This window comes from Lonchura striata, chromosome 3 (genome assembly GCF_046129695.1).
Source record: "Lonchura striata isolate bLonStr1 chromosome 3, bLonStr1.mat, whole genome shotgun sequence".
Lineage (NCBI taxonomy): Eukaryota > Metazoa > Chordata > Aves > Passeriformes > Estrildidae > Lonchura > Lonchura striata.
Genome location: NC_134605.1, coordinates 50,184,750 through 50,209,775, shown reverse-complemented (window position 1 = coordinate 50,209,775; position 25,026 = coordinate 50,184,750). Strand labels below are relative to the sequence as shown.

Genomic DNA, 25,026 nt, shown 5'->3' with positions numbered 1-25,026 from the left:
TGTGGTAAGTCATAAAGCCACTTAGAACAGCACCACATAGCTGCCTATAGAGTCCCTGGATGTTTTTCCTGGATGATTGCACAAACTGCAGCTCCTCAGGACCCATTGTGTCCCCCAGCTGGGGGAGGGGGGAATTCCCCAGAATCCAGCTCCAGAATTGGTGGCTCTTTCAAGTTCTCCAGACAATGCATTCACATTGCTGTGAATCCACAATCACATTGCGTTCCAGAAAGAGCAGCTGGACCCAGCAGTAACTACACTCAGTAGTATTAGTAATAGCAAATGGCTGTAATTGAGATACAATTTTTTGTCTATAGTGTACTAAAATACTGGAAAATAGTTTAAAATCGAGAAGTATATCCCACTAGCATTACCAACAACAACATGAAACTGTTTTCTGTCTCAAAAAGTGGGTCCCATATTTTGCTTGTATTTGCTTAGCACCTGTCACTGTAAAATCCTGGTCCATAACACACAAAGCACCAGTAACAAGCAGAAATTTCTTCTTGCACTTCCCTGCTGCATTCTCTTATTGCAATGTGATCTGAGAGGACAGGGATTTCTTTGACCATTTTAGTTAGAAAGCATGTGTGATAGGCATCCACATTCAACACTATCAATTTTTTTTGCATTGAATATTTTATTATCAATACCTATTAAGTAAAGCAGAGGTGCTCATGAAAGTGTGCAAGCAAAGAAAAATTCCTTGCATGTCAGTAAAACGGAAGCATGAACTACTTTGATGGCAAGACACTCTTAGTGGCTTAGTTCAGCTGATACCCTTCCCTAAGGCCAACTGTAAATTTATTCAGGACTGGAGAAAGCTACTATTTATACTATGTGTACAAGCATTACTGGGGAAGGGAGGTAATACTTAAGCTTTTGCTAATATAACATATGTTTTATAAATCTGAAACCCATTAAAGTGGGTATTGCTGTGGAAAAATAGAACAGGATGAAGATAATTACTAAAAACACTCATTATAGTAATCAAGAGTAATAAAGGTCATGCAAATGAACAACATTCAGAGAACAGGATATGAGACACTGACTTCTCTGGACGAAGGGCAGGGAAAGAGATGGGAGAAAATGTTAAAGGGGAGTGCAAAGGAAGGAAATGTGAGACAGAGCGAAAAGACAGCAAGTCTGTGTCATTTACGTCACAACTGCCTTAAACAAGAGCAGCCAGGAAGATGCTTCAGAATTTTTCCATTTCAGTAGCACTGAAATTATTTATGTATGAAAATTGTAGAGAACTATAGTAATTTCATTTTAGAGTAAAGCACAGATGTTTGAATTCAAACACATAGAACTTGATCATGAGCAAGATGGCAAAAAGGGAAACTGATGGGAACAAAATGAATTGAAGAGATCTGACTTTGTTACTACAAATTCCTCTGAATGGATATGAACATTATAGCTCTCAGTCCTTCAAGGGACCTTGCATCAGTCTGGCTATAAATTAAGGTACTGAGCAGTAAGAGGGACCTTTCTTCAAACGCTCCAACAAAACATTACTTGATCTTTCCCTTAGGCTCAAGAAGAATACTTTTCCACTCCTTCCAATCAAGCCTGAAGGTCCCCCTCCTCCTGCAGCTCTTCAACAGTTTCTGATCAGCAGAGCAAAAGAGAAACTCAGTACAGTGCTGAACCCAGCGTACTGAGATTCTTCTCATCCCGTGTGCTGCTGCATCCAACTGGAAATTTCCAGAGAGGCCAGGGGAGGCATCTGCCTAGAAACCTCCAACAGGAGTAGATACATGTTTTGATAAATCCTGAAAACAATATTCACTACATTCATATGTAGCAATGATTTGCTGCTGGCATATGTATTAAAGAAACTTCCTTGAAGCTTTCTTCACAAAATTATTTTTCCTTCCCTGAGCTGCAAAAGCAAAATGAGAGGTGTGTGAGCAAAGTCATGACTTAACAGGCATTTTCTAAAGCAAGAAATCCCAAACATGATTTTTATTTCACTTACTCAACTCAGCTCAGCCTCAAGAAAATAAAAAGCATTAAGTTTTCTAGCTAAAATTTTTTTAGCAGATATTTCTTCAGGCTGACTTCTATACTGTAAGTAGGGCTTAAATAACAATTGTTTTCTTTAATATTACACTCCAAAGATTTGATTGATTGATGCAGCCTTTCTCTTGGTGAAGTAAAAAGTGAAGGAAATCAGTGTCATCCTTTACAAAGAGCAAAGGCTGTCACACCAACTGCTTTTGTTCAAAGTAGAGCTGCAGGCATTGAAATTACATGCTGGAGTTAGGCTAAGACTGTGTGTAGGAGTTATCATGATGTTCTAATAATCCCTCAGTGTAAAAACACATCCTGGGGAACTACTGACTGAAAAATAGAGTGAATATGCACATGCACAAAGCCAGCTGTATCTTTACTGCCTTCGATGTGAGAACTAAAAATCTCAGATAGAGGTAAGGTAAATTCCTGTTGTTTTTCCTGTGGAAATGCCAATTTCTCTAATCTCTGTGAACCCTGAAAATTGTTTGTAGGTTATTCTGCATACTAATGCTTACCTCACTGCTTATAACATGTTCCTTTATTCTGCTAACTCAACAGATTTGTGGGGAAAACCTTATGAAAAAACCCAAAAGTAAAGAATTTGGCTCTGAATACAGTTCAGCTCTGAATCAGTTACTGAAGCTATTACTGTGCAGTAAATTAGTCACGTATATTTTAAAGATGTAATATTTCTCCTGAATTCTAGTTTACCTAACCATAAATACACATTAAAATAAACTGATAAAACAGCTACAGAATTTTCATGTTCCAATGCTCTGCTTCAATTGAGTCTTGAGATATACTATTCCCCTTAAAACACACAGAGTTAGTAATTTGTTAGCATTGTTTTCCACCACAGGAAACATCTGATTTGCTGTAATTAGGCAAGGCAGCAATACATGGCATCACTCAGCAAACTGAACAGCAATCGACTTTCGTGACTGTTTGCCAATCTTCAAGCATTAATAGGAAGCCAACATCATTTCTTTTGACGTAATCTCTGTACAGTAAATAGGGCACTTGTGCAAATTTGATGGGCTTCATTAAAGCTTGTGGAGCAAGAAAAAAAAGGAAAAGATGGTGCAGTGTAATGGAGTGTAGCCTTGGGACATTCTATTCTGTGATAGTAGAGAGTTGCCAGGGGAAACTGCAAGATGCAGATGCCAAACATGTTTTGTAAGGGAAGAAACACTGATAGTGGAATGGTGTCCTTTCTTGCTCCCTTTTTTGTGTGTGACTGCAGAGCTCATATCAAATGCTCACATTACAACTTCTGTACTGTTATGTGTTGAAAGACTTTCCATTTTTAACTTGTGGTAAATGAATGCTTAGCAGAAGTTTGTTAGTACCGAGCAAGTACTTGGTTTGCCCAACAGCACCTTAATTTTGAACTGCAATGGACTCAACTTCATGGGTACCATGATTCACACTTGGCAGACCATAGACCAAGGAAGAAGAGGCGTACAGACAACCAACTTTCCTTCCTGCTGATTTTTTTGTTTGGTTTTGTTTTTCTTTTTTTTTTTTTCCCCACTATCTGATAAGATTAGCTAATTTTGTCTAAAAAATGCAATCAAATATCTGAGATGGACTTGCAAATTAATATATACCGTAAACTCCATTTTTTTTTACTATATACACTACACTGAAGGTAAGATTTTCAATTGAACTAGAAACAGATTTTTTTTCACTGTCATTTGTAGATAAGCCAGGTATCTTTATTAACAAAAGTACATATCACACATAAGGAATACAACTTCAAGTAGCTCAATCAACAAACCAGAAAACCATTAATTTTCATTCTGTTGCTTCCTTTTGATGTATATGATTTGATTTAATAACTGCGCCTGTGCAAAACCAATTCCTCCCTTGCACAGGTGAGCAAAGCAGAGAGCACAGGGTGGTCTTTTCATAAACCTTATACATCTGACAGCCATCGTGACAGTTATTGATATATCAGAGACAGAAACCTGCTTTCTGTGGACATCCCAACTAGTCATTTGCAGTGAAGTATGAAGGCCACAGCTGAGAATTTAAATAATATTTTTTTCTAATGTCACAGCAGAAAGCTTGTTGCCTTTGCTATAACACTCTCTCTGAACAGAGTAACATACATATCACTCACCAGGCAGCGCATACTGGCATTGCTTAAGTTCTGGACAATAGTTAAAATGCATAACTAAATCTCAAAATGCAAACTCTCAGTAAACTGAAAAAAGCTCTGGAGTGAAAAAATGCCACCCACCTCAAGGCAAAGTGAATAAATCCTTCGTTTATATCTAATGCACCAGCTGCCCCAACATACAGCAGTCACCCCTGGATCACCACTAGAGCATTTTATACAAGTGTTTTTAATTTAGAATTGCATTTGTGAATATCCCCACAGCACCAGAAGAATCCTGCCTTGTAATTAGCAACTCTGAATGTAGCTTGTAGAATACAGCTGCAAAACTTGTGATTTTATCCTGTCTCTAAGGAAAATCATGAGGAAAAATTTCCTTTCCTTATCTCACAGACTAAGTCTCCTAGTAAGCCTGCAATTCATCAGGTTATGGCTCACAAATATGAGACGTTCTTATGTAGAAATTAGATTTATCAGATGCTGAACCAAGCTGATCTTTACAATGAGAACTACTTAAACCATTTTGATTAAATCAGCAAAGCTCCTATGAAAACAACTAGAACATTTGAGAGAGAGCTACACAAGGATGGATTCCTAAGTCAAAAGCATCAGCAACTCTGTTATAGAAAGAAAGCCATTTCTACTAGGAAGTCACCGATAGTTTATAGATAATACCTAAATTTGAGATGCTCTGCAGTGTTTTGACTGCCATACTTCTGTTTTAGATCCCTGTTTTTATATGTGTCTATTCTCTTTTCCCCAATACATGTTTTATCTAGCTTTTATATGCTGCTTTTATTCAGTGCCATTCAGAGGTGTTTATATATGAACCCCATCTCTCTTATTGCCCTTGTGATTTACAGAGTAAGAGGTACAGCACTCCAGTGATTTATCTGAGACAGTGGACAAGGTGAGACATACAGATGTGTGCTCTATTCAGGAAATTGTGTTGGTAGCCACACACAGGCACAAAGTGAAACATTTCACAGACAATTACTGAAATCAGAAATCCATCTCTGTATGAAATACTGCAGCAAAACACAAAAAAGTGAAAATTAAAACCACCATCCCCCCAAAACATCTGAACATGAGGTTTATTCCAAATTACAGTATAAATGCTGTATAAGTTGGAATCTGTGGAGAGACTGGGGAAAAATTACTTCAAGTGAAATAAAAGAAAATTTATCAATTTTCAACAATTTCACCAATAGTACCAGTGAACAAATAGGAATTCAAACTCCTTTCAGTGTGTGAAGTATCATATATTGTTCAAAGCACTCCAATTTACTCAACTATTCTGAGATCACATTTTATCTCTTGGGCTGGAGTTAAGAGCCAGTTCTAGACCATCTGATGAAACTGAGTAAGCACAAATCTTTGAGGGGCTTTCAACAAACTGGGATTGGAAATAGATGGTGTCTAAGGTCCCTTCTAACCCAAACCACTCTATGATTGTCTTTTTATGTTGCATTACTCACAGGCTTTCAGCCTTTAACTGAAATGAAAACTAATTCTACGCTCATAATAAGAAAATAATTCAGACTAATTCTTAAACAATTATTACAGGTCTCAAAGTTATGGCTCAAAATCCCTGTCTTCCCTATATAAACTACATGGGTTACAATTAAGTTTGGACAGAAAATTAAATTTAGTGGTTATCTGTAGTAATTTTCCAATTTAGATATGGAATAGATAGTTAAGCATATAAGATTGTCTATCATCTGGAGTCTTTAAATAGGTATTAGATGTGTTTTCTCAATGAATTACTATAGGTCAGAGGGAAATGATGGACAAGTGCTACTTAAACCTACATTGTCCTGATGGGCAGCTCTTCTTAGTAAGTCATGACCAGAGTGCCAAAAGGTAACTCTGTGATTGATAAACCACCTTTACATTCTACATGCAAAGGTTTGATATTGAGGCCCCAGGTGAGCAGTAGGCTGTACTTTGAGCAAGCCAAACACAGTCAACTCTGTTGAGGGCAGCCATCACAGCTTCTGCTGATAGCAGGGCTCTTCCCCCTTCTTTTCCCTGTTAAATTCCCAGATATAATTTAGGAAGAAAATATTTATTTTCTTCTTTACAGTTAAAAGTTAAACATCTCTAGTGAGGTGCTGTTCTGAAAAAAGAGAAGTCTCTCTATCTATGGAGAACTCCAAAAAGTGAGAAACTGCATTTATACATTATGTTTGTTTTGAAGTGACATAGCATTGGCCTTCACTATTGCAAGGTTAGTATTTCCTACCTCTGCATTATTTAAAGATTCTTTATGTGGGACTTAAAACTGGGAGAACATTAGTGATGTTCCTTTTCCCAAACTTAAATGCCTCCAAGTCCTACAGATATGCTGGCAATATTGCAGACCGTATTTCATTGTATGCATATACACATACTCTGTGCAACAGATTACAATTCTGGAGAGAGAAAAATTGGTGTTTTTTCTTACACACAGGAATGATTAAAGTATAACTCATTTGGTAATACTGATGACCTCAACTATGGATGGCCCATCCTCATTCTCTGGGGAAGTACCAATGGAAACATTCTAGGGAAGAGGAACTAGCTCAGCTTTGTTCTTAAAAACCAAAAACCAAAACAAAGTAACAACCAAGAAGAGGAAGTTATCTGACAGATTTTTGATAATGAGAGTTGTTAGTGGCCTCATACTTGTATCCAGCCATGCTGTGACACAAGATGCATCCTGCCTGGCCATTGGTTAGGAGAGTATTTCTAAATAATATTCTGTCTGCACAGAATAAATGACCACAGGCAGTCAGAAATTAAACTCAAGTGCTCTGCCTTATAAATTAAGGGTTTTTTTCCCACCAGGCATTATTTTCTGTGACTGAAATATCAAGAGACATATAATTGCTCTTTGCACCATCAGAATTAATTTCTAAAATGTTTCCAGTGTTTTGTAATGGCCACATGACCGGGAAAAAAATTCCTCTTGTTGATAATGCATGAAACTGTTAGCAGGTATAAAAGTGATGCTTAAATAGTGTGTGTCAATAGATTTCTAAGTAGCTTTACAAGCATATTTTTTGTAGAAGAGACTGCATACCTGTATAATTTTGGAAGCAGCTGTATCATAGTCAGCTGAGAGATGATTAAAAGAAAAATCAGTTTGAAAACCAGCTTGTAAAACAGAACTCAAAAAATACCCCACAACTTTTTATAACACTTCCTAAAGTACTCAAAGAAAATAGTCATTGAAACAAAAAACTTCAGTACATTTTAGCTTTTTTCATTATAGAGGAGCTTGAGTGTCCCTTCATGCTGCACAGTTTTTATATGGCAGGCACACTAGATTATCTGATGCAAACTGAAAACTCATTAAAGGAGATTTCAGAACAAACTGTTAATGTTTGTTTTACCAAATCACAAGATCCAGGTGGTGATGTGTAGCTCCTGCTTAGAGCTGCTTGGTGCACAAAGAGTGGAAGGTAATCAGCAAGGCAACTATATAATGAAGTGATTTCAGGGTTGGCTTGGGGTGAAGGGTTTGCAAGCTTGTAAATTTGAGGTTTGGGCACATTGGTAGATATTAGTTAAAAGTTGTGAGCAACTTGGTACTAGAAGGAATATGATACATGTGGTACGAGGTATTGGGGTTTGTTTCTTTAGCAAAATGGTTTTAACTGGGCAAGAGGTATATTATTGCTCAAGTGATGGAGAATTTTGTGTCCTAATTTAGATGGATGGCCCTTTGGCCTAATCTAGAACAGCTGTTTCTGATAAAAAAATTTTCCATATACTTGCTATTTTCATTTTAAATGACACAAAATATATCATCAATTAAGCCTGAATTTCTTGCCCATATATTTTAGTATTTTGTCACATATCTGGGAAATCACAAACTTGTAATTCTGACTTTAACCTAGGTGATTTGTATGCTAATTAACTAAATTGAACATATATAGATTACTTAGCACAAAGTCTGAGAAACCTCTGGTCTAGTCAGAATATAAAATTCTATATAGAAGTGCACACACAAGGAATTGTTGAACTGCTTTATTTGTCTTAATGCATATTTAAATTATATTAATCTGCTAATCTGCTATAAACAGTCTTTAAAACAAAATTTCCATAGGCTGATTTTTATATTGTGCTTTTGTGTAGCATAATTTGCAACTTGTGCATCCTGAAGTTATTACTTATCTTGCTTAATTCCTTTGTTTGAATCTTTCTATTCAGATATCAACACTCCAGACGTGTAATCTCATAGGAGAAATAATAAGGCTACTTTCTGGCTGCATAATACCATTTCTCCCCTTAAACCTTCTCCCTGTACTGCCATTATATTAAAATGTTAGACACAGTTATTTCTCTGACGAAAGCCAGATTCTACCATTACTTCTTCTTTTAATAACTGTGTGAGTTCCAGAAACTTTTGGTCACCAAGTGCTTGATAACCAACCCCTTATCAGTCAAAAAGCCTGCCTTATTCTTCTTATACCCTTTACAGTCAAAATACTTTTCCCATTATTTAGTACTGTAAACAAATTAATGACAAAAGGTATAATATTGTGACAATACATATTTTGTTAGTCGCTGTTTTGAAAGATATTCTGGTAGCTCTAATATGATGTTCCATGCCATGTATATCACTTCAGACACAGATTCAGGTTTAAACAAAATTTATTTCCTCTATGTTTATATTTTAAAAAATATGTTCACTGAAGAATTAACTATTTATTCTAAACTGATGGCCTAATCATACTTACTTTTGACAACAAACTGTCAGTAAAAGTACAGTACTACTCTATTTTTGAAGCATTTTTAATCTGCTTTCTATTACTATCACATGTATTCTCACAAATATTTCAGAATAACTAACTAGAATAACTAGTTTAAAGCATCACATCTTCAACATGAAGTTTTTTTTTTTTTACCTTTTTATGGGTCAGTCTCACAGGTAAGGTTTTGCAATATAAACAGCAAGTGTGTCCCAGTACTTGTTTTACATTCTTGTTCAGTCTGACAAGTACATTATTGATAGTGTCAGTAGTGTTAAGTCTTTCTGATAGAGAAACAAACTGATTTCTGAATTGCTGAAAATTACCCTTGGTTACTTCAGAGCAGAACCAGTAAAATTAATACAAGCTTGTAACTTGAGTTATAAGCATTATTATAAGTTATAAGCATTGAGTTATAAGCATTCCTCCATTGCTTGTCTACCAGATGAAGTCTTGATATAACTTGACTGGGCATCAGAGCTCTGTGTTGGCTCTGTTTTGCTTTCTGGAGGAAAGGTAAAGGTCTAGTTTGTATCTCTCAGGTTTTCAAATTAAATACTTCCAGTGTGACCCCAGTGTATGCAACATAACTAGTTTTTGAATTCACAGAGAGATTAAAAAAGAAACCATAGTTTGAGGCATGAACAGCCCCATTCATTTCAAGACTGTTACCTCATGTAAATAGTATTTTAAAATATCAGCATTCTTAAATATTTTGTTACAGAAAGCATCTAAAAACAGATGGGAATTACAACAGGAAGATTCATGCAATTTGCTCTGAGAACTGCACTTTTGAGAGAAGCCTTTAACAATACACAGTAAAAGAGGATTTTTTTCATTTTTACTCATTTTTTTTAAGTTTTTCTAAAGAAGCCAGATGTAACTTTTGAATGTGCTCTTGTCAAAGACGGAGTTAAAGCAAGAGTCTGTTTTAGCTAAATGGTAAGGGAGATTCAGACCACTGGAATCAACTGCACATATAGGAAAAAGGAAATACATAATGTGCTACATAAAGTTACTGCAACTGCCAAGCATTAATACCAGAACAATTTTATTGCTTAACAAATACAGACTTATTACAAAGCCTTGCAAAGCCTTGTTTAGAGCAGATATGATTTACCTTTGGCTTCATCACCATCACTGGCTCAATAACTGCATTTGCTATATTCTGTGCTGTGTGTAATGCATTAATCTTTTTGGATATTTTGCTATGTAAATCAATCTCATGGTGGAATACTGAATCAACTGTGCAGTTGCCCGTGCACACAGACATCTTAAAACCCATGTTACTTTTACATTTCCTGATATATATTGGGATTTCTGTTACTTCTAAAAGGCAGTTGCAGAATTTTCCTTATACTGAGAAAGGATGATGTGCAAATATTTCAAAACCACATTTTGTTCTTATCTAGCTTGTACTTCTTAGAATTGACTTCTGGAGTATCTTCTGTTTATGCTGTGGTTTGGGAAAAATATGTCACTTCAGTAGATTGAACTCACTGATGGTAAAGGACCATTATGAGGAAATTTTTTACTTCAGTCCCCTTTCCTTAACTTTCGTTAAAAACATACAACATATTCACTGGCCTGTAATGCTACTGCAGTGAAGGTCACGGGGTCTAAGAGACAAAGCCATTTTCAAATATTTTCATTAGATATATTTAGCTGCCATCTTAAGCAGTAACTGTAGCGTCTCCTTTCTCTGAAACAGGAGAAAACAGGAATGAGCAACATTAGGACTGTAGCAAGCAATTTTGCAGCACATGTTGGGTGCATTAACTAAAATATGGTCATTACTTTTTCACCCATTATGAAGTGCTGCATAATTTTAGACTTATGTTTTGGATATATCTGACATACCTCTGACTGGAAGAGTGCCTATTGTACAGTTATGGACAAATAATCAAAAGCAGAATCTCCAGGCTGCATATCTCTGGTGATTTTGACATGAGGTCCTTTTGCTCTTCAGATTCATGTGTGGTCTTTGAATCAGATATTTTTACTTGCTGTATTAAAAGAACATGGGTTTTCTGACTTCATTTTTATACATCTATTAGTCAGCTTTAATGTATTTAACATGTAAAACCTTAATTTTGTACAATTCTGAATTGTTAGCAGAAAGTTCTATTCAAGTCTTAATGTTCCACAAAAACCTATGTGTACTAACAGCATTAACATTATAAGTAAAACTTAAAAGCTAATTAAAATACATAATTTGACATGTCCAGTTGTCCAGATTCTATTTTTATAAATGTTATACAATTTTACATAAATTAGTATCGTTTATATAAGCCTCTTTGAATTGATTTTTTTATCAGGATTTTCACTTTTCTCCAGGATTTATGTCAATCTGCAAGACCTATTATTGCCTGAATTAATTTTTTTCAGTCTGTTAAATGCTGACTTTGTTTTTCTTCCCACCCTGTTGAGGTTTTGTAGCATTCCAAGACAAGTTCTAGAGCCTCTTTGCTGGTGTCTGCAAGGGCCTCTTGCAACCTGTGACCAGTCTTTCCAATTATTCTCTTCTCTACCAACAGAGACAGATTAAAATTGCCATCAACAGCAGTAATGAAAAAGTTGGACATTTCCATTCCATCAACAGTGAGCTGAGATGTGAAAGGCTCAGACTCCCTTCCTCACTGGTGAAAATAATGCTGTCTTCCTAAAAAACTTATTTTCTTTTACTCTTATTCCATCAATAGCAGCTCCCACAGCACAGGAATGAGTCGCTGCTCCTGTCCCTAAATCTTCATTCTAAAACTGGAAACATAAGATGCTCTGGCTATTCTAGGAAGTGGGAATTGGTCCACACATTCTGAACACTTATTAAGCACTTCAGGGAAGGAAAGACAGAAGCTGATCTTCTTGGAAGTCAGAAAGTACTATGAAAGTGGTATTTTGTCAGTGTAACATTGAAATATTTATCTCTAAGGTAAAACTGGACAAAAAGTGCGTGTCCAGATCACTTTGTTATTTATTGTCTGTCTTCAGACTTCTTTCACAGTGTCATTAATGATAACAGTACTCCAAAGACAAGGAAGAGATTAATCTAGTGATCCACTGCTATGAACTGTTCATCTTAGATAGACCCTTGAGCCACATCTACCAAACTGTCCCTTTTTGAATGGGCTCAGATCCTGGAACATCCTATTAGCTCTGAGGACTGACTGCCAGAGTATGTGTGAATCATGTACTGTGAAGTGATGCTTAAAAAAACAAATAATAAAAATAAATTACTTCAAATATTGGAAAAATATTCTGCAGTTCATTTTCATTACAGCAGTTGTTTATTGTGACTCAGGAAGTACAAATTCTTCTGTAGAAATTTCTGTAATACTTGAATTCTTGCTACTCCCCTCTGTCTATGACTCATTTTTCTTTTCTGCTGAATTTATCTTACTTGACGCTCTACCTTGTATTGAATTAGTTATTAAATTAATGCAATTCTAGCCTCATAACAGTGGCCAAAGAACATGGAGCAAAGATTTCAATGCAATTGAAAATTATAAGAATACATTTCCAAACCTATTAAAAAAGCAGTATGGCAAAAAACTTCAAGTGCTGATTTGCAGTAAAAATAAAAAAGTGATGGGCTACACAATTACCAAGGGCTTGATATGCTACTGTGTTTGCAACACACACCAAACAAAGTGCAACAGTAATGATTAGGAGCGCACATGGAATCACAGAATGCCTGTAAAACTGGTTTATGAAGTTTAAATACTAGGCTTTGTAAATAAAGTCACATTGATGAACTACCAAGAGAGGACATTGTATTGCCATGAAATTCTGATTAGTTTTGGCACAATACCAGATTAAAGGAGCATATAATGGCAAAATCTGTGCTGGGAGGACTGCAGAAGTGAATGTCAGAAGTGCACACATTAGTTTTCTCTTTTCCTCATCTGTGCACTGTGAAATGTAGATTCCCTTTGCTATTTCAATCCTTTTTATGAATTTAAAAGCCAAATCATTTTTAGGGGAGAAGGAAATAAACATATGCCAGTTATTTCAAAAATTACTGGTTTAAGATCTAGTAAGATTGAGGGCTTCACACTGGAGCAGGTCTAGAAGCAAAGCAAAAAAATTATTAATAATGTATTTTGGCTAGTCATGCTGGTATTATTTAGAATCTCATGCTCACATAATCACTCTTCAGACTCACTATTTTTCTGTTTTTGTGAAATCAAACATTTTTATATCATCACTTATTTCAGTTGTCAGGTTAATTTTCATGTATAAGGACCAAATATTACTTGTTCCTCTTTGAGATCTTGCTTAAAGATCTTGCTTTAATCAAAACAGCAAGATTGAGACAAACAGTAAATCAGATGTATTCTGCTTTCTGCTTTTCTTACCAGATCAAGTAGTAAATAAAGTTTACTGCAAGAGGCCACATAATCAAGCTGCAGAGGCTTTCAGCAGATATAAGAAAGGATTAGACAAACTCATGGAAAACAGGTCTATAAACAGTGTCAGGAAGAGGCAAAGTTCTGATGTCTCTAATACAACAACTGGAGTAATGGTGGAGTAGAAGGTGAGTGTGTGACTGAAAGCCACCAGGTTTGGGTGTTCTCCCTAACAACTGCAACTCCAGCGCCATTAGGGCATTAAGATAGAGGGATCAATCTGACTCGGGCAATTTTTATGTTCAAATAAGGGTAATTGAAATGGATAAGAGTCATTAAAACAAGATTAGTACAGAAAATAAGACAAAAGTAAGTTTGGTAAAACAGAAGGTAAACAATTCTTACAATGGACACTCAACCACAATGAATATTACAAGGAAAGATAAATAATATATAGGGAAAGAATAATTAGAAATACATAGATGCAAAGAAGAAAATACAATCATATTTAGAGAAGGAAAAAGCAAAATGCCACAAATAGGAGAGAGAGAAACGTGGAATACAACTGTTAAGAATCATGCCAAACAATGAATGATCATAACCAGAAATAATGTAGAAATAAAGGAGGGCAGTATGACTTCAGATTTATGTGCCACTATTAATCATAGGTGAACAGTTTATCTAGAATTATGAACAGATGAAGTGAAACTGATCTTAATCAAAAATCTCCAGTTAGACTTCATGTGCTAGGTACTGGGGTCAGAGATACAATGAAATGTCTCAATCCAGTGCTCCAATAGATAGAAGTGTTGAGGATCTTATTTTGCAATAACTTTAGTAGTATTAATACTCAGAATTTCTTTAAAATAAACACACATGCAAAGTCAAGAGATCTAATATGTCTGGGCTATTTAAATAGTGCTTCATTTTAAGTGCCTGTATAACTCCACACAGTTTAATTAATTAAGCTGTATTTAAAGTTAATAATACTCAATTAATTTTGCTTTAAATTTTGTTCTGAATATTTCAGTAAGTCGAGTGGTGAGGATTTGCAGAGGAGTTATTATTTATTAACTTAGAAGTTTGTTACAATGAAAGTCCTAATGAGCTAGATACAGATCCAAGTTCTGTAGTCAGTTATACTGCCGTAAATCCAGAACAATTCTACTGATGTCATCGGGCTCTGGGGTGAGACAGAAAGAAAAGTATGTGTTTCAATACAAAAAGCTAAAAGAAGACTTAGGCTAACACAGGATATAACTGGACAAAGTCAATGAATGTTTTTGCTCCTTCCAAGTTTGCTGTAATAGAAAAACACTAGTCAAATGCCATATCCAGCCAGCAAATTTCCAAACAAGAAAATAAGTGTACATGTGTCTACAGCCCATCTTTGGAAAGAAATCATATAGCTTTTACATGCAAAGGATGAATGCAAATGCCAACTCCCCTGCAAAATTTCACAGCACACATAACAATATGAGAAAAGAAGCTGCAAGTATCTGATACATCTTTTCAGTCCTATCAGTCTTCCAGACTGTTGTGTGCATCAGGCTAGCCTGTTCTTGGGTGAGAATTTACACTACTCATACTGTTAGTGAAGTTATCCAGGATTTATATTGATGAATTCAAAAGCTTTCTAGATGTTGAGAACACTATGAACTCTGCTATAACAAAAAATTAGAAGCTATAGACAAAGGCAGCAAAGAAACAGGATTTAGGGTAGATAATAAGGCTGACTGCAAACTCTTTGGAAATATTATTTAATAGGCAATATTAATAATCATTAATAATTATTATTAAAAATTAATAATAATAATTAAATTAGATAGAATATATAATATCTATTCTATATATTATATTATTTTTATATAATATACAATATATAATAATATATCATTATAATTTAAATTATATAATATATATTATATAATTATAGATATATAGTATTATACATTATACATTATATATTATATATTATATGTTGTATATTATATATTGTATATTTTATATTATACATTATATAAATTAATAATTATTATTAAAGGCAATAGAAGGACATAGAGCCCATCAACAAGAGGACTTGTTGTTCTGAGATAAAATGGGAGAATGAAGCTTACATTTAAAGAAAGCCGGTGTCTGTTGAGCATCATGATAAACCTCATTTGTTTTACACTGGAGCATTCTCTATTTCCAGTTCACAGTATATCATTATGCAGTTAAGAAAAGTGGACAAGACAAAGCCCTAAAAGGTAAAAGTATTAAGGAATTCTGCAGTGCAAATGGGAATAAACTGGGCTAATTTATAAAACACCATAAGGTTAAATGATGTGGGTTCACAATTTAGAGCAAGAAGTATTTATCGCATGTAATCAATCACAACCCTTCTTGTCCTCTCTAGTCTATTAGCAACCTAGTAAGAGAATTAGATCACATCCTCCAAAAGCAGTAATACTCTTTCCAAACTCTCTCATTAAAATGATCTCTTGCTAGATATTTTTCCCCATGAATAGTATTTAATCCATCACTATTGCTAACAATTTGAATGGATAAAAAAAATGTTCTACACTTACAGGTTTGACTTGGACAATGCGATCTTCAACATTGAAGAAGAGGTGCCTGAGATGTGAGCTATATCATTAAAAATCAGTTACCCCTGACTCAGAGCTTGTGGAGCCAAACCTGTGCACAGGCAAGATCCTTCACTCTGGATACCACAGTGGCACCCAAAGCACTAAGGGAACAAGCTGCAAGTCCTCAAGCTGCAAGTACTATTGCTTGCTTTGGTCTAGACTGATCTGATAGATCTGCCTCAAACTGACTTAAGAAGATTTTAATTTCATGTACTTGCCAATCTATTTCTCTCAAACTGCATTTTAGACAGTGAGTAATCCTTGCTGCAGTATTTTTCACCCACTGGGGGGCTTTGCAAACGGAATATTGTCCTTAGTTTCATTTTTTGCTCCTAATATGATTTAAAATAATTATTTTAACACTTTATTTGGAGTAATTAATTACATTAATAAGCAATGACTAATTAATTTGTAACAGCAGAAACTTTCCAAACAGTTTTCAAACATTCTTCATTTAAGAATATTTCTTGCCCTTTGTAACTTCCTTGCTTATCTGTTTCTATATTGCACTCATAATGAGTCAACTTCTTGCTTATTTGACTATAATCAAAAAGCCATGCTGAAACCAAATTGCCTACAGATTTTTTCAGTTATCTTCTCTTTTCCCAATCTTCTTACAGAAGTTATGTCTTCCTGACCTGTTGTCAAGCCAGCCTGTTAAGCATAATGCAATCTTAGGTTGAGAACCTACTGTTATGTAATGAATTAGACATTAGGGACAGATCTGACAGTGAGTTGAGGAGCTAAAACACCAGTTTAGGCATCTGAAGTCATAGAATATATCTTGAGTTGGAGGGAACCCCTAAGGATCATTGAGTACAAGTCCCTGTTCCATGCAGGACTACCTAAAACTAAACTATATAACTGAGAGCATAATCTCAAAGAAATTAGAAAAAGCACCTTAGATGCTGAGGAGACAATTTTTCATCCTTGACCATTCAATGATAATAGGAATGCCCTAGGATTTTGATTTAGCCTAAATTCTAGTTAAGGCTTTGTCCTTTAGTTATTTATCTTACATTGTTTTAAAAAAGGGTTCTCGCTTTGGCCTATGATTTTATAACACAAATGGAATAAAAACAGAAGAGAGTTTTTTCTAGCTCTGATAATTGACGTTGAGCTGTGTTAATCCCATGTTTGCAATAATGTGTAAGAAAGCAGCTGAGCATTCCTCACAGGGCTCTGCTGGGGTTTTGAACCAGTCTCAGGTCAGATCTTCCTTTACATTGAGATGTTGGTATTGTAGTAAATAAGAGACAATTAATCAAGCAAACAAACTCACAGAGCCAGAATTCCAGATTGCCTTTTACAGGACCCAGTCCTATTTATTATTAACAACTGTAATTTTTAGAAAAATAAGGACTCTTAGCACATTCTTAATTTTCATTTCAAGTAAAAATATTACAGCTGAAGTGATGGTGCTTGACCTGGTTTAGGGATGATATTCTCCAGTTTAGTGCTCCCATGCTGCTGCTTCCTCTCCCTTCCCTCCTGAGTGTGGCTGGAGACAAGAACTGGAGGCATAAAAGACAAAGATCACAGGTTGAGATAAGAACAATTTACTGGAAATGGCAATGAGATAAGAACAGTAGCAGCAACTAATGAGAGAGGGGAAAAGAAAGGAAAAAACAGAAAAAAGCCAACCTGATAATAGAAAACATTGTATGGCTCCCTCTGCCATGTTTCCTCAACAAGCAGGAATCCCTTCTTGCTAGAAAAGTCTCTCTTTTCCCCACCCCCAGCAATGAAGTGAGGTGTTATAGAATAACTTCTGTGTCCTGGCCATGCCCCTTCTTGGTTGCTGAAAAAATTTATCCTGTCCTGGCTAGAACTAGGATAGTGCTGTAGAGTCAAATGCTAAAAATCCAATGAATCATGATATCAATGAATTGGCAGAATGGTACAAAAGCCCTAAGGATACATATTATGCATAACATTAAACTCCTGAATGCAGTGAAATCAGTGGGAATTTTACCATTCAACATGAGAAAGTTCCACTGAAACAGAATATTTTGTTGCTTTTCAGTATTTCTATTTTATTTATACTATGGTACTATTCAGAAACTCAGTGTTTTATTCATAGTAGAGTTGTAAGTCCCAAACTAATTCAAAAGTTTACACAAATGAGCATTGTTTGCATTTTGTCTTATTATTCTTATTATTTCTTGTAGCAATGGCATGTATCGACTCAGAGGACAAAAACAATAATGTCACTCGGTGAGTGACACCATATTTCATGTAAGTGAGCACAGAAAATGCTATCTGAAAACTGAAATTAATTTGCATAAATTATTTGCAGAATAATTATGACTAACAAGAACATTAAAACAAAATCTGGACCATCACAGAAGATAGCAATGAGAAAAGCAGCCAAGAACAAGACAAAGTATCCCATGCAGACTTCTGTAGTGCCACGGCTGAGCTGCCACTGGTCTTCAAGCTGCATCACATCAGGCTGGCTTGAGTACTTCAAGTTGCTACAAGTTGCTGCTGTCTTGTCTAAATAAACCACTTACAATAAATTATTCAAACAATTCAAAACCTCAGAACACATCAGTTTAATAATACATACTAACTCCAGCAGTTTCCAATTGTCTGTCACTTCTTACTATGCACTTTAAAAATATTTTTAATTAACATGTTTAATCATAGTAGCAACATAGAGACAAACAAATGTTTGACCAATGTTTGAAAACATAGGAAAAACCCAACTAAATTCATATATGTGAGTTACTTTTACTCTGTGGTACTCTTGTTTTAAACATGCAAAGTAAGACAAGGAATTAATTTGCTGCTAGAAATTTCTCCAGTTTTCTCATTCTGCCTAGGTTTCCCTATGGCTGAATGGCAAAAGAATAACTAGATTTAGAAGGAACTACCACAGTTTTGTGCTATGTGATGTCCTGCTGAGTTTCCCACATGAAGTTGCCATTTAACCAAATAAATCAAATACATGTAATAAATCCAAATAAATTTGAAATGTTCAGCCTGGTTTTCACATTATTGAAGAAAAACACTGCCATTTTCTTCTTCTGATTGAAATTAATTAAAAATAGGAAGAAAAATCTGGAGAAAATGAGGGGTCTAGCTGGGTTCTATATAGACTACCTCCCCCCACATCCCATACCCCAATTTCTGCCACAGGTTATCACAAGGCAGTTAAAGAAAGCAATTGCAGAAAATAGAAATATTTATATTAACACCATAAAGTAGAGATAGAAATGAAATTCTATGGATGTTGGTTCTTTAAATGGAACACAAAGCTCCTCTTACATTACTTAACTTTTCACTTCATGGAGCATAAGACTAATACAGCCTTAGGTCAGGATAAAAAATATTAAAGACTGCATCTTCTGCTGGGTGTCTGCTTCCACTTGAGAAGGCCTCCTTGCCAGGAAAAAATGCTGACAATCTGATCCACTTTGAGATCCACTCAAGCCTCTGCTTGCCCAACTTTTATTCTGAATTTTAGCATTATGGCTGACCAGTTTATACTACTAAAACGGTGATTTAGTTTTGAGCTATAGTTTCAAATTGTGTTTTTCTCTGTCTTTTTTTTTCAATTTTGTTTTTTTTTTTTTCTACTACAAAATCACTGTACCTTGTACCAAACAAGATTTTGAATAAAAAAGATGTCCAGCATTCCTGAAAAAAACAAGGCTTTTTCATTAAATTACCCTGAGTGATGCAATGTTTGACTTACTCCATTTGGGATTTGGTTGATGCTGAGTGAGCTTTACTGATCTACTACAAAACTTATTGTGAAAACTCAGCAAGTACTCTGGATCTACAATGCTTCTGTTCTCTTATAATGAGACTATAAAAGTATTTATTTCACAGAATCTTCATAAAATTCAGCATAAAACTCAGCACCAAAGTATGGGGTTAATGTAAATTACAGTAGAGAGAAGATAGGCAACTGCTTGGACAAAAAACAGAGGAGAAAAAAGCTGCTTCTGGGCTAGTACCAAAGGACCTCAGTAAATTTTATTCAGAAGTAGACTGAACCTAATTTCCCTGTTTGTTTTCAAAGTCTCACTGAGGATTTATGTAGCTTGCAGTGGTTGTTGTCAGTAGTTTCAAGTGGCCATGTCCATGCAAATTACAAGATTTCAGTCATAGAAATATATTTTTTATATTTTATTTTCACAGTCTAAATCATAGTCTGTACCTCCTTATATATATTATTGTATAAGGACAGAATAGTTCATATGTACTTTAGGATTTTGTAAAAGCAAACTTGAAATCATGATAAAATCTTTCCCAGACTTGTGTTTGTTTTTTAAATGCCAGTGAGGGTCTGTATACATTATATAAATATATTTATATAAAGCAAAACAGGGACAAAAACCCCTTAATCCAAATGTGTTGAAAATGACACATTTTTCTATGGCAAGTTTGTTCAGCTGCTGTCAATAAGGTCATTATTTAACTGTTTTCTAGATGGAGACAGTTTATCTATAAAAATGTTTTATTTTGTTTTTTAAAGGACATAGTTCAACTTCAGCTTGGCTTCTGCAGTGGAGTACAGCAAATCCTTTTTTTTACAAACAAAATGTTCTAAATCACTGCCCTTGATAAGATCCCCAGTCCTGCTTAAATTGTTCAAAGTGTTAGAGGTGCAACCTATGCCAAAAACTATACTAGAATAAATATTGCATATATTTTCAATTTGTGGGTGAATGTAATGCAAAACAATTTGGTTGTTAGGCACATTGCAGGCAGGCTCTGCAGGCTTCCCACACACATTGCTACCAAAGCGCTCCAGTCCTGACAGTTAACACCATATGATGTTCCACTCTTGAATTACCTTATGAGCAGCAACTGCCAACTCTGTCTGTGAGTTTTGGAACATTCAAACCCTGCAGACCTGATGACTGCTTGGATTTTTTGGTTTGTTTTCCTTAGCACCCTGCTCTTTATACACTATGAATGTCTGCTTGCTCTGAAGGAGTTCTTCTGCATACTTAACTTTGCCTCCTGGAAGGCCAATTTTGCTCAACTTAGTTTCATTTAAAATCATGGAACAACTTCTGTCTAAGTGAAGGTACTGGATTTTTTTCTCCACCTTCTATTAACATAATAAACTTGTGTTTACTGAGACTATGAATATATGAGTTGATCATCAGTCTATTCCTAAAATTTCTCAGTGTTTAAAAAAATGGTTAACCCTCTGTATAAGTTAACTCAATTGACTATATGAAGACATACATTTGGTACATTGAAATGAGAATGGCCCAAAATGTGTCCCCAACAACAACAAAAATTCTTCCTCCAGCAGTACTGGATAGAAAAAGCAGCAGGTTGTGAGGAGGGAAAGAGTGGTATGCCTGGTTTTATGCATTAACTTAAATTTACATTGGCTCATTCTTTATTACACACCAAAAATTTTCCAGTTTTGTTCCACAGTGGTCAGATGAAGAAACCTTAGAAAATGGAGAAAGCAGGCAAAGACCATTGAACGTTTTATTTTATTCAATGTTGCCCTGTATCATTTGTCCTATGAGAGCTCAGCATCACTTGTGGCTTTGGAGCATTTGTCATAGCAACCAAACAAACTGGTACATGCCTAACAAGGCAAAGTGTTGTCCAGTCATACTTCCTTCAGACTCTTGCTGTCAAAAAAGATTTGTAATAAAGACTATAGATAATAAAGCTATAGCTGTAGTCAATGTACAGAGAAAGAAAGTTCAAAAATTCACTATTGGCACATACATGTAGAAATAATTTTGGAAATAGTTTTGGAAATGTAGTCTATATGCCTATAGGATTGGAGAAAGTCATTAAAATAATGGTGTCAGAAACCCTACACACCACCTGCACACCAGCAAAATCAAAAAACTACAGAAAAACATATCCATCTGAAGCAGTGCATGGAATCCTAATTTTATTCAACATCCCTGAGTAGGTTTTATTTTCCTACAACAATTTACATTGAACTTAGAGTCAAATCAAGCTCCCTAGTCATTATGGGTGTTTTCAGAAACACATCCTGCTGCACTGTACCACCAAGAGAATGCTGGTTTTCGGATGGGCATTTAACTAATTGTAAGTACACAATCCTCTTTAAAATGTAAAAGCAACAGAACTCATTAATTTAGGTTATCTGACACAAATCTAGCTTTCACTGCCTACTTTGGCCAGTGTTGCTACAAGAACCTCTCTTCTCTTCAGTCTTATGCCTCTACCAGGGCTGGAATTTGTAGTTACTGTACAGTTTAAGGTTAGTCCACAGCACCTGTCCACTGGACTTAACCACCAAGTCTCTTTCCCCCTGGTTTTGGAAAGTATGAAAGAGGTGAACATGGAAATTTGACAGTTTTATTGTTCAGCTTTCCTTGAACATGGTTAACATCTAAAATTAAAACCAAAGCATTTATAGGAAGACAATAAACAAATAGAATGGTGGTTTTATTCCATCTACAAGCACCCTGCTGAAGTTTATTTGTTACATGTGTCTCTCTCCCAGTGAGAGATCATATTCAGCCAGCCAAAGTTCCTCGGCCCTGCTTCATTGTCAGGTTTTGCCTCTGTTTGTCCAAACCTGTTCATCAGGTTCATGAGGACACTGAGCCCAACCCTTTCAGCCCAACACTTATGTCATTGCCATTAATTGTACTCAAATGTTTGCTAAGGTGTGACTGGACTTCAGTACATCTTTCTTCCTTGTTTTTAAGTTTAACTAAATTAATTTATTTACAAAATAAATTAATAAAATAAAATTAAATGTCTTATAAGCCCAATCTGTTTTCTGCTTTGCTGAGCCTCACCTCAGTGCAGCTACTCGCTTGGCTGTGTTGCCCTCCATCCTTAATAACTGTTTCTTCCATCCTTTCATATTGTTTAGAAAACGCCCATCCTATCCTCAGTTTGCATATATTTGGTCACTGTTCCAAAGGACATATTCTATTGCAAGAAATTCTTGCATGCAGATGCACTTGGATGGACAATTGCCCGCCAGCATCTTTCACCTGTGCTTCCTCTTTGAGCAGCTAGAGACATGAGGTGAAATGGCAACACTGCCCTATAGTCATTACAGGTCTGCAAAATTTAATCTTTACCCTGTCTCACTCCTTTCCTTTCTTTAATTCCAAATACTGATGGGAGGCACAGAAAAATTGTGCCATTCACACACCCACCATGAGCAGATACATTAAGATAAGGGCTCAATTATCCAGAGAAAACGATCCTGATGCTCCTTGTTAAAGGCACCAAAGGGAAGCAGAAGATAGCTGAGCAGACAGGGGTGCCTTAAATGGCCATCAGAAAAGGAAGAGAGGTCTGGGAGAATATTGATTATGTGGCAATTTAGGAGGCAACAGGACTGATGTGCTGTTCGTGTTGACATAGTTCAACAATCTTTTCTACCTTGTGCCGATCATGCTAATCCTCTTTGCAAGCCTGATAGGGTTATTCACCCTAGCCTGGCTTCCCATGTAGAGCACCTGCATCAAAAACCCGCATGAAATAGCATTTTGTAACAGCACTGCTGTTTTAGGCCTAACCATCCTTCCCTAGGAAAATAAGGCAATATTCAAAGGTGGTTACTTGCCAAAGAAAACAGAACAAAGTGGCAATTCCCATGTTAGACTGTCAAGATAAAACAGCATGTCTTCTGTATAGGAAAGAAATTAAAAGTGTTTTTAAGTGTAAGAATTTTGTTCATTCATCATTCAGGTAAAAGAGCTTTCACACAGGGGAAAATAAAATAAGCTTTTCTATGTTGATCTGCTTATCAAGAGAATCCTACCTGTTCTTGGCACAGAGTGAAAAAGCAAAGTAAGTCAACTGCAGACAATAAATTACCTGGACAAAAAGAGCTGAAAAAGAGTAATGCATTACAAGAATCCTGTTGTATGTACAGGATTACTCCTTTACTTCACTATTAAGAATTCTGATTTGGTGATGAACAGATGAAACACAAGATTCAGTATGTGAATTGCTCAAGGCAAAGATCATTATGGGTTTGGTTTTGGTTTTGTTTTTTTTTTTTTTTTTTTGTATTTACACATATCACAACCACCACTGGAATTTCTGGAGACTAATATAACACAAATATTATTGCTTCTAATACTATTTCTATGGTAGTAAATGCTATTTATAAGAAACAGAAAGCTGGTAAAAATCTTCTGTGAAGGAAAAGAAATTAAAAATGGCTGTAAGTTACATGGGATGTATTGAGATTACAGCACTTGGCTGTTTAAGTTTTCTGTCTCCTATGGATAACTGCTGAATTAAGCATAGAATGGCAGATAGGGGGACTGACATATAATGTTGATTCTATTATCATGAGATCTATATCACCTATTTTACTATGGGAAGAGGTTAAATTATGATCAATAGTGATCTGTTCAGCACAGGCTAACATGCTATATATGGCACAGATGCATAGCCATCTCACAATTTCCACTGCAATCCTGACAGCTACCCCTTCAGTTTTGTGCACAGCCTTGGGAGTGTGAGTAAGAGCAGTGCCTCAACTTTGGGTTTGCATGGATCTCTGCTCTTCAGCATGGCTTCATGCTGATTCTTGGGTTTTCAGCATGTCCAAGCAGTTCAGCAATGCAGCCTGATGTTGACTGCTGCAAATGATAGAGCAGAGTCACAACCAGTCAAAAAACTGCCATAATATTTTGCCTCTCCAAAGTTGAATTTTCATCATGCTGACAATGGGCTCATCATTCAAGCCAGACTGAGCCTGGACACAAATATCCCTTTCTGTATTAGTGGATATTTCTGAAGTGAAGTCTGGAGTCAGATCCTTTCTTGTGATAAACTTCCCTGCCTGAGTGAGATCCCTACCCTCTAAGCTCTAAGCAGCTCTTGTTGCCAAGCACTAGACCTAGACCCATAACAGCTCCTCTACTGAATGTGGTTCTGTGTCTTATTCCTCCCTGCTCTCTCCCTTCCAGACCACTTACCCCTCCAAATATCAAGTGACACAATTCCCTCTAGGTATTAGTGCATCTGGTGTTTATTCCATTTCTCATGCTATCCTGGAAAGGGGAGGAGGTACTTTCCAACAGGCACCATTCTCCCAAACTTTTATATGGATTAACAATATGCAAAATTTCCCCTCCTCCAGCCTCCTTCTATCTGTTTCCCATTTATTATCAAATATGCAGCTACTTGAAGATGCCCTGGCTAATATGCTGACATGAGACTTG

The 25,026-nt window shown here is 35.8% G+C and overlaps 1 long non-coding RNA gene across 1 annotated transcript in view; it reads left to right on the top strand.

Moving 5' to 3' along the window:
• The first annotated feature begins 2,336 nt into the window (after window positions 1–2,336).
• The window catches only part of LOC110483304 (uncharacterized), a 35,711-nt gene continuing 13,021 nt past the window's right edge, over window positions 2,337–25,026 (top strand). Inside the window, exon 1 of the long non-coding RNA XR_002467551.2 lies at window positions 2,337–2,432. This is a non-coding gene — a long non-coding RNA (uncharacterized LOC110483304). The remainder of the gene's footprint in view (window positions 2,433–25,026) is intronic.